Here is a 10,118-nt window from a genome sequence, read left to right as displayed (position 1 = left end):
AGAACGCTACAAGTACAGTTAACTCAGCTGACAACACAGCTACCCTCAAGCTTCCCCAGGGCAAGGTAACAATGATCCTCTAGCACAGAGAGTGCATTGACTCTAATCCTCTGCCCCCACGAACTGCTTCCACAAAGGGTATTCTCACACCCTTCCCAACAACTGGTAAGTCTTCCACTACCACGAGAACTCAACCCACCACAAATATGGATTGGACTTCCAACCGAGAATGGTCTACAATGGTGGCAAGCCCACATATATCCTATGGTCTGCACCAACCTCATATTCTTGGAGATGTGGAAAGCTCTTGGAAACCCCACACTAACAAAAGAAGACACTTACATTCCAATCTCACATGAAATGCATCTCATGAGTGTTGGGTATTTCATTCCTAAATTTTCTATAGGAAATAACTTGTTGGAGTGAAAATTTCATGTTATAGATGCAGAAGCACTCCAAGGCCGGATAATAATTGGAAAAGAGTGGATTGATGCCACGCATTGCCTCCCAGGTCACAAACTTGGCACACAATTCGTGCTCCCAAATGGCTAGACCCTTCATGAACCCTACAAAGCCATTGCCTCACTTAACACCCTAAGTGTAAGTGTAGCTCCACAACCTTAAAAACAACCACCCTTCAGGTCTGGATAGATTTCCCCTTTGGTAGGAACATGCAAAGAAAACATGCCTTACTATCTCCCACAACTAGCCATAATCTTTTGACATGGGAAACATGGGTCTCTCTGGGCAAACCCTCTCTTAAAACTACCCATGTCAAAGTTTAATTGCCTAGTGGGCAACGCCTACAAATCCTTGGGTCTTTTACACAAACTATACATATTGTATCTAACCCATTGGCTTGTAAGTTTTATGTGGTTCTCATAGGTGAAACAAATGAGGTAGTCGTCACTAGTGGAAGCTGGGTCTAGAACGCTACAAGTACAGTTAACTCAGCTGACAACACAGCTACCCTCAAGCTTCCCCAGGGCAAGGTAACAATGATCCTCTAGCACAGAGAGTGCATTGACTCTAATCCTCTGCCCCCACGAACTGCTTCCACAAAGGGTATTCTCACACCCTTCCCAACAACTGGTAAGTCTTCCACTACCACGAGAACTCAACCCACCACAAATATGGATTGGACTTCCAACCGAGAATGGTCTACAATGGTGGCAAGCCCACATATATCCTATGGTCTGCACCAACCTCATATTCTTGGAGATGTGGAAAGCTCTTGGAAAACCCACACTAACAAAAGAAGACACTTACATTCAAATCTCACATGAAATGCGTCTCATGAGTGTTGGGTATTTCATTCCTAAATTTTCTATAGGAAATAACTTGTTGGAGTGAAAATTTCATGTTATAGATGCAGAAGCACTCCAAGGCCGGATAATAATTAGAAAAGAGTGGATTGATGCCACGCATTGCCAAATCAATTGGCACGAAGAAACGGCCACCATGGAAATCAACGACACAAAGGTCACTGTCCTCTTGTGTCTCCAAGAGGAGATCATCCACACACCCTCACCCTCGACGACTGCCCTTTCCCCTCTTGCCCCATCCTCCCATCCTCGTCACCGACGATAGTCTCCCCTATTCCTCCACCCCATGCCTCACCAAATTCGGTCAAAAGGCCACTGTCATCAACACCATCCACCATTGACAAACAAGCCTCGTTGTTGTCAACATTGCCCCTCAACTCTACATCCTCGACCACCCACATTGCAAGCACCCCAACCTTGCCAACATTGCCCCTCAACTCTACATCCTCGACCACCCACATTGCAAGCACTCCAACCTCATATCTTTATCATCATGACAATCAATGGTGGGTGCCTAAGAATATTCTAGCCGCTTAGGGATTCTACGGTGGTACAAAGAACTATGGATCCCCAGATGGCCATCTCTAAAACCCAACCGCAAAAAGGCAACTAAGCCAAAAAACACCAACCCTAAGAGAAAGCTTCAACGTTGGCTAGTCCCCGACCACCTGTTACAAGCACAAGGCTACTATGACACCTTTGGCTACCCAAGCATGCCGCATGTGGTCATTCCCCATAGCCCCGCGCGACAAAAGGTCCCACGGCCATAGGTTAGGCAACCCCAAGCACAACGAAGCCAACAACGTTGCGTGCCTACCAATGTGCTCAAAGCACAAGGCTTCCATGAAGGCAACACACACCTGTGGCTCCCCAAGACACAATCAAAGGCCTCTTCTTCACATCAACAACCACCTCATAGCTCAAAGCCTCGTTCGACAAAAAACCTAGAAGCCTTGCCAACCACGGACCTTCATCACTTAGCAGCGTTGGGTGCCCAAATGTCTCTTAGAAGCCCAAGGCTTCCATGATGTCAATTCCATCATTTAGCTCCCAAGGCATACCCCTCTCAGCAGTTTGCCCAAACCACACCCACCATGCCAGTACCTATCCAATTGACAAATATAGTTTGGTGACCAACGGGCAAGCAAGTCCCCTCCTCCTCAACAAAATGCTCTGGACTTGCCCACACCCCCAACCCATGGGCACTCCAAAGCTCAATTTGCCCAACCCTTTCAACCCATGGAGCCTCATCCACGAAGCTCCACCCCGCCCCTCGACTTCGTCACTAAACCAAGGGGCAATGCTACACATGGCTAAGCTTATCCAACCACTCAAAGCTAAACTCAAAGGTAATCTCACAACTCTAGCCACATGAACCACTCAGTATAAAACCCTCTTTAGGGGTGTTGATCAATAAGCACATGTCAAAAAAAAAAAGAGAGTCTCTGGGTGATTAGGACCATGGGCACACCTTTTGCCCTCTCCCATGCACAACACTTGTAAATCTCACTGAGCTCTGTCCTATGCGCACACAATGCGCACACACCGCACAAAGCTTCATCATCGGCGACCATCCAGGTACATCTCTGGATGGGGGGACCATGGTGGGTGCAAGCCTGGTCCATAGTACAATCCATCGCCTAGATCTTCTTAATCACCCCTGCTTCACCTGAATAATTGTGCTTCATGCATAATCAATCCTACCCTTAACTGCTTCTTTGGCTCCACATGTATGGATCCTTGACATCGACTACCACTCCGATCAACACAAGATCCTAGAGCTCCAATGAAAGAAGAAGACAAAGAATAAAAAGAAAAAGAGAGAACACCGCAACCTAATGACAACATCCACAAGAGCCAAGATACCCATCACCATGTCTTGACAAAGATGCTAGAGCTTTATGAACATCGCCATCAACATACAGCATCTCGGAGCGTAAGCAGTCTCCATGCGTGTTGTCTCCTTGTCCTTCTAGAATTCCCCCCTTGCCACTTGCTTACTAACCTCATTTTTTACTAACTCCCCTTTAATCATACCACCTACCACTGGGATACTGGTCATTAAGTATTCCATGCTAGTCTACTCATTTAAGTACTCTGACTCCTCTAATGAGGGTGTCCCACCACAAAGGCAATTTAAAAAAACTCAAAAAACCAAAATAAAGAGTACTATTGGGAACATCCAACAAAGCAAATCGATAAGATCCCATTAGCCCAGTTGGATACTTAATCACTTGTACTCCAGTAACTTCTTTCCATCAACTAACTCCCCACCCTCTCTCATTTCCAGAGAGACTGCAGACGACCAACCAAGTGTGACACTCCCCCGCATGCCTTGACAACCCATCACCGATCACACGAGTATGCGATCAACTTTAGGAAGGGGATTATCTTAACCACATATTGGTTTTAACACATTCTTATGACAACTATGTTCGCACACTTATGTAATGGGCACCCATGCTATATTGTAAATCGTATCATTTGATGAGGGAAACGCCCTAAAGATGCTCCCAAGTATTGAGCTTTGATGGATAGACAAGAGGATCTTGGTCAGTTGGACAAACCATAGAGAAAAGCCTTGTAACTATGTTTTGGGTACCCTAGGTCATTTACTCCCAAGCGGCCTAGTGGGAAAAGGCTTAGAACTATAAAAGCCAATTTCTCTTGTTTGTAACTCATTCTCCCAATTCTACAATAGAAGTGGAGTGTTCTCTCTCTCCCTCTCTCTCTTGCAACTCTAATCTAGCATGTGTGGTGTGCTTAGGGTTATGGTTTAGGAGTGATTAGTGCTAATCACTTGTTCCCTCTTGCTTCCCTCTTGCTTCCTCTATCTCTCTTTCTTTGAGTGATTAGGCTAACCAACGTGATCCTCTTCCACGGAGATCCCACACGATCTTTGCGAGAGAGCATGCATCACCCACCATTAGATTAGAGCAACTGCCTCGGTGTGCGACAACGAGTGCGGGAGGATGGTAGTGATGTGAGCGGCTACGGTGGAGCTCTTGAGCCATGCTTGGGCTCAGCGGCGGGCGGATAGGCAACTTCCCACGACACATTAGGGTAGGGTTTCCTTAACGACATGACACGGTATGTGTAAGTGCCCCATTATGTGGCGAAGGCTGTTTTGTGCTGATCCTTGGGATCGATCAACACTTGGTTGTAGCCAGAGAATCCATCAAGGAAGCTATAGGCTTCCTTTCTTGCTACTTTTTCTAGCACATATTCAATGAAGGAGGGTAAGGGGTAGTGATCCCTTAATGGTGGTGGCATTGACCTTTTTGAGGTCCACGCACACTCTTACCTTCCCATTCTTTTTGGGAACTATCACAATAGGTGATACCAATTCCGTATGCTCTATTTCACAGATGAATCTGGCGTCAATAAGTCTGTCAATCTCTTCTAAGACCATCTTGGAATATTTTGGGTTCATAGGATAAGCCCTTTGTTTGACCAACCTTGCTACATCAACCATCGGGATGTGCGCTTGACTAGTTCGAGAGGTACACCTTTCATATCCGTGTATTTCTAGGCGAAGAAATCCTGGAATTCTGTAAAGTAGAGCGATGAGCTCAGTATCTTCCTCTATAGAGAGGTCTTGGGTCTTCACCTGGCCCTGCCAGGTTAATTTCTTTTACTCTGGCTGGACCATCATATGAGGTCCCTAGTTGTCCATTGCGGGACCTTTGGGCTAAGTCATATTGCATGAATTTGTTGGCCATCTGAAAGGTCTTGAAGTGTTTGGGCACCTTTTTGGTCTCTTTTTCCCTAGCGTTTTCTTCTTCTACTAGCCTTTTGGCTTCTTTTTCCACTAGCACTAACTTCTTATTACGTGCTCTGTGTATAGAGCAGCAAAGCTTTTTTGGTTCACGTTTGGGATCAACGAATTCCATTAGCTTTGGGATGGTCATGTGGACCAGAAGTGAGCTATTGGCAAACTCCTTTTGCCATATTTGGTTGAAGTGGTCATGTGCTTCAACTGCCCCAACATACTTTAGCTAGTGGTGGGTGTCTAAATCGTCAAGGAAGATATATCATCCTAGCCTAGGGAATCCATTAGTCTTCAAGTTATGTGGGAGCATGTTTCCAATGATTATCTCTCTTTAATGGCCTGTTCAAGTTCCTAGGTGGAAACATTACGAAGGTATGCAGTGCTAAGCATGTATAGAGATGTGATCTCTTGCCTGTCTGCCGGGCCGTAGGTTAATTTCTTTTACTCTGGCTGGACCATCATATGAGGTCCCTAGTTGTCCATTGTGGGACCTTTGGGCTAAGTCATATTGCATGAATTTGTCGGCCATCTGAAAGGTCTTGAAGTGTTTGGGCACCTTTTTGGTCTCTTTTTCCCTAGCGTTTTCTTCTTCTACTAGCCTTTTGGCTTCTTTTTCCACCAGCACTAACTTCTTATTACGTGCTCTGTGTACAGAGCAGCAAAGTTTTTTTGGTTCACGTTTGGGATCAACGGATTCCATTAGCTTTGGGATGGTCATGTGGACCAGAAGCGAGCTATTGGCAAACTCCTTTTGCCATATCTGGTTGAAGTGGTCATGTGCTTCAACTGCCCCAACATACTTTAGCTAGTGGTGGGTGTCTAAATCGTCAAGGAAGATATATCATCCTAGCCCAGGGAATCCATTAGTCTTCAAGTTCTGTGGGAGCATGTTTCCAATGATTATCTCTCTTTAATGGCCTGTTCAAGTTCCTAGGTGGAAACATTAGGAAGGTATGCAGTGCTAAGCATGTATAGAGATGTGATCTCTTGCCTGTCTGCTGCCGGGCCGTAGCAAACCTTGTTCTGGGGTGCGTCTAGGAAGTATGTCCAGGGGGGCAAGGATATGCATCCAATTCTTGGAGTGTTCTGATTTCAGAAGAGGTGCACATTCCCCGCTATCCTTTTCATCATCTACTGTCCTGTGGCACGTTTGACACAGATGGATTGCAATGGATCTAGTTGTTGTTATTGATTCCTCTACAAAGGGTGCCACTTATTGGATGTACCTTCCACTTATTGGATGTACCTTCCACGTGCGTAGGTTGATCTTTACTATCTGATCTTTCCTTCAAATGTAGATGTGGTCGGTATCCCAATCGTGGATCATTTTGGATTCTCTCATGAATGGTAGCCAAAGGATGCAATCATATGAAATAGGTTGATGTCCAAAGTTCATCACCACAAAGGTGTGGCGGTAAGTAGTTCCAAGGATCTTTATTTTCAAATCCTTCAATAGACCGATGGGTCTAGCTATGGCTCCACCAACGAGTTTGACTAGCAAAGGATGCAATCATATGAAATAGGTTGATGTCCAAAGTTCATCACCACAAAGGTGTGGCGGTAAGTAGTTCCAAGGATCTTTATTTTCAAATCCTTCAATAGACCGATGGGTCTAGTTATGGCTCCATCAGCGAGTTTGACTAGCAATGTGGTGGCATCCATGGAATGTGCTCCCCATTTTTCCCACCATTGTTTTGTAACAATGCTCACTCCTTCTCCCCCATCCACGATTGTTGGGACCTAGAGGCCATCGAAGGTTATCGGCAATGCTGCATTCAGTTCGACACCTTCAAAGTATTGTTTGAGCTTATTTACTCAAACTCTGGGGGTGCCACTGATTTTGTGGGGGGTACAACAAGTTCATCTTCCTCTGACTCATTAGAGCTATCTAGCTCCATGGATTCTTGCATATCTTCCCCTAGGCGTCCCTCCTTCCAATCCTTTAGATCTTTCCATATGCTTGGGCTACCTTGAAGCAAGGTGCCAATGGGGATCTGGATCTAAGAAGAAAGGAAGGAAGAGAGACCAGAAATGTCTCTACGAGTGGAGGTTGTTCCATGAGGAAGATCGCTTTGGCTTAATCTTAAGCTCTTATGTGTATACACTATGTGGATGGGGATTTCTATGTCCGTTCTTTTAAGATGGTTATCCCCTAGATTCCTGAGATATTCGGCTACCCGATTTCCCTGGTGGGAGATAGCTACTCCAGTGGGTGATGCTGCATGTGTTGGCCTCTGTGGGGGACTAGTCTAAGAGCTCTCTAGAATATACCTGAGCTACTTTAGCGAGTCTTGTGTTGGGGACCGATGGACATGGCTCAAGGTAAGGAGTAGGAATCTCATCTTTTATTTGTGTTTGGCAATCCCAGACCAATTCTTGGGCTGCCAAGAGTCTTTCTTTCTCCTCTATGGGGTTAGGATATTCGGAAAGCTTTTTCGAGAGCTGGTTAGTGTCAATTGGTTTTCGGGCTTGGGTGGCTAAGCGTAGCAGATCTTCCTCTTTTGACAAAGAGGTTGATGCATGCGTTATCGTGCCATTTTCCAAACCACTTTTGATAACTCTAGCTGTCTCCCATGTCGATCTTTGTGGTTTTCTTTCTTGAGCATCTAGTTGCTCGTGCTTGTTCAAGGACATTCTCTGAGGATAAGACCTTTACTTGTCCCTAGTCTCGTGAGATTAATGCCTCTTCTTTTTCAGGGACATTCTTTTAGGATAAGAACTTTGCTTGTCCCTAGTCTCATGAGGTTGATGCCTCTACTGCAGCATGAGTTGTGGTCCTCTGTCTGTTTTGTAATCTGGTTACGGCATTGAGAGGGACCGTGTCCATGGATGAAGTTTTCTCTTACGCTCAGCAGGTTAAGGCTGGTGCTGGGATTAGCTTCATGAGCCTTCCTTGTTGTGTGTGTGTGTGTTGTTCTAGGTCTCAGACAATCTTTATACATATGGTCAATTCCACACCCAACGCATAAAGGGTTAATGCAGGAGTACCTACAAAGGTACTTGCCATCCCTTTCTTAATAGGACACTCAGCCACTCAGTGAGGTCCTCCATGTTGAGATATCGAAAGCTCACCTAGTGAGGTGGTGGACACTGATGATTTGCCTGGGGGGGATAGGCCCCACACTTACACCACTGGCATGGTTGGTGAGATCATGGGTGATATGCGGCCAGTGGGATGACAGGTTGTGTGACAGCCATTCTAGAGACTAGCATAGTTATAGCGCCAGCTCATTTTAGTTGGGTTCACACTATAGAGAACCCTCGTATGTATTTGGTTGAGTACCTTTCATATGGTGTGTACTCTTATCTTTGTATATGGTGTGTTGAGTATTATGTGATGAAGAAGAAGATTTTCAGCCTCTCACCTTGTGTATTCTCTATTAGGGTTTTGTGAGTATGTGTGTGTGCTTGCAAGAGCTTAAGCTCTCTTCTCCCTTGCATCTTTTCATGGTATCAGAGCCCTCGTTCATGCTAAGGGCTGAGCTGCAAGCAAGAGAAGCACATGAAGCAGTACAAGGGTAAGAGCTTCAACTACTCTTTCCTAATTGTGTTGGTGTCTACACCCTTGTCGGGAGCTCTACGGGAGGCACCGGCAAACGATCTCTGATTGAGGAGCTTTCTTCGCGGGAGTAAAGCTATAGGGCAACTATATTGGCCTATTGGACGATATTTTTTAGGCCGAAAATGCGTTTCGGGTGCGTCAGGACCTCTGTTTTTCAGAAAGCAGGCAATTTCGAGCACTGCAGGTAAGGATTTTTGAAGAAAAATGGTATTCGGAGACAATTTACATACAGATACACTCCACAGCAAAATGGAGTTTGCTGAGCAAAAAAACAGGCACATTGCTGAGATTGCGCGAGCATTGATGGAAGAGAAGAATATGCCGCATAGCTATTGGGCTGCTGAGGCTGTTTCTACAGCAGTTTACATCATGAACAGGACTCCAACTGCAGCCATACATGATGTAACTCCAGAGGAGAGGTTTACTGGCAGAAAACCTGATTTGTCTCATCATCTGAAAGAAAGTCTTTGGATGCATTGCATATGTGCATGTGCCAGATGAGCTGAGAACTAAGCTTGATCCAAAAGCAGAAAAATGTGTGTTTATTGGATACTCCCTTGAGCAAAAGGGATACAGGTGTTATAACCCTGCTACACGTGAGTTGAGGGTAAGCAGGGATGTTGTCTTTGATAAAATGAGCAGCTGGTATGCTGTTGAAAAAGAAGCTGTTGGGGATTATGTGAGTGGAAATGTGGTTGCACAGAATGCAAGTTAGCAATCATAGTCTCTTTGAGTGGACCAGGAGAGTCCTCATCTAGTGGTTCAGTTAGACCATGGAGTGGCAGGCTGCGTCATAATACCAGCCTTACAAATGTAATTAGTACATCACGTAAAGGAAAAGAGAAAGTGGTTGAGCCCCTTAGTATGCCTGACATTTTTGCAGGGCATCTCATGTTACTGGAGAGTCTAGTGGCTCAGAGATGAGCCTTGATGAGAAGCTTGGGATACCAGCTATGAGAACACCTGGTGTAAAGAAGGCTATGGAAGCCATGAATACAAAGCTGCGAAGATCTGGGAGAGTGAAGAATCTTGTGCAGAGGTTTACCTATGATGGTTATGTGGCACATCACTATGCATACATGGCAAAGGTTGTGCAGGTTGTAGAGCCCACATGCATTGATGAGGCTGTTGGAAATGTATGTTGGGAGAAAGCTATGGATGAGGAGATGGATGCACTATATGGAAATGAGACTTGGGATTTAGTGCAATTGCCTGAAGGCAAGAAAGCCATTGGATGCAAGTGGGTGCACAAAGTGAAACATAACAGTGATGGAAGCATTAACAGGTACAAGGCTATATTGGTAGCCAAAGGATATGCACAAACATATGGCATTGATTATGAGGAAACTTTCAGCCCAGTTACCAAGATGGCAACACTGAGAGTTGTGATAGCAGTGGCTGCGTCAAAGCAATGGTCTTTACATCAGATGGATGTAAAGAATGCATTCTTACATGGGGA

Source organism: Cibotium barometz, chromosome 20 (genome assembly GCF_041138505.1).
Source record: "Cibotium barometz isolate CiBa-2024 chromosome 20, ASM4113850v1, whole genome shotgun sequence".
In the NCBI taxonomy this organism is placed as follows: domain Eukaryota; kingdom Viridiplantae; phylum Streptophyta; class Polypodiopsida; order Cyatheales; family Cibotiaceae; genus Cibotium; species Cibotium barometz.
Note: the sequence above shows the minus strand (reverse complement) of the source record.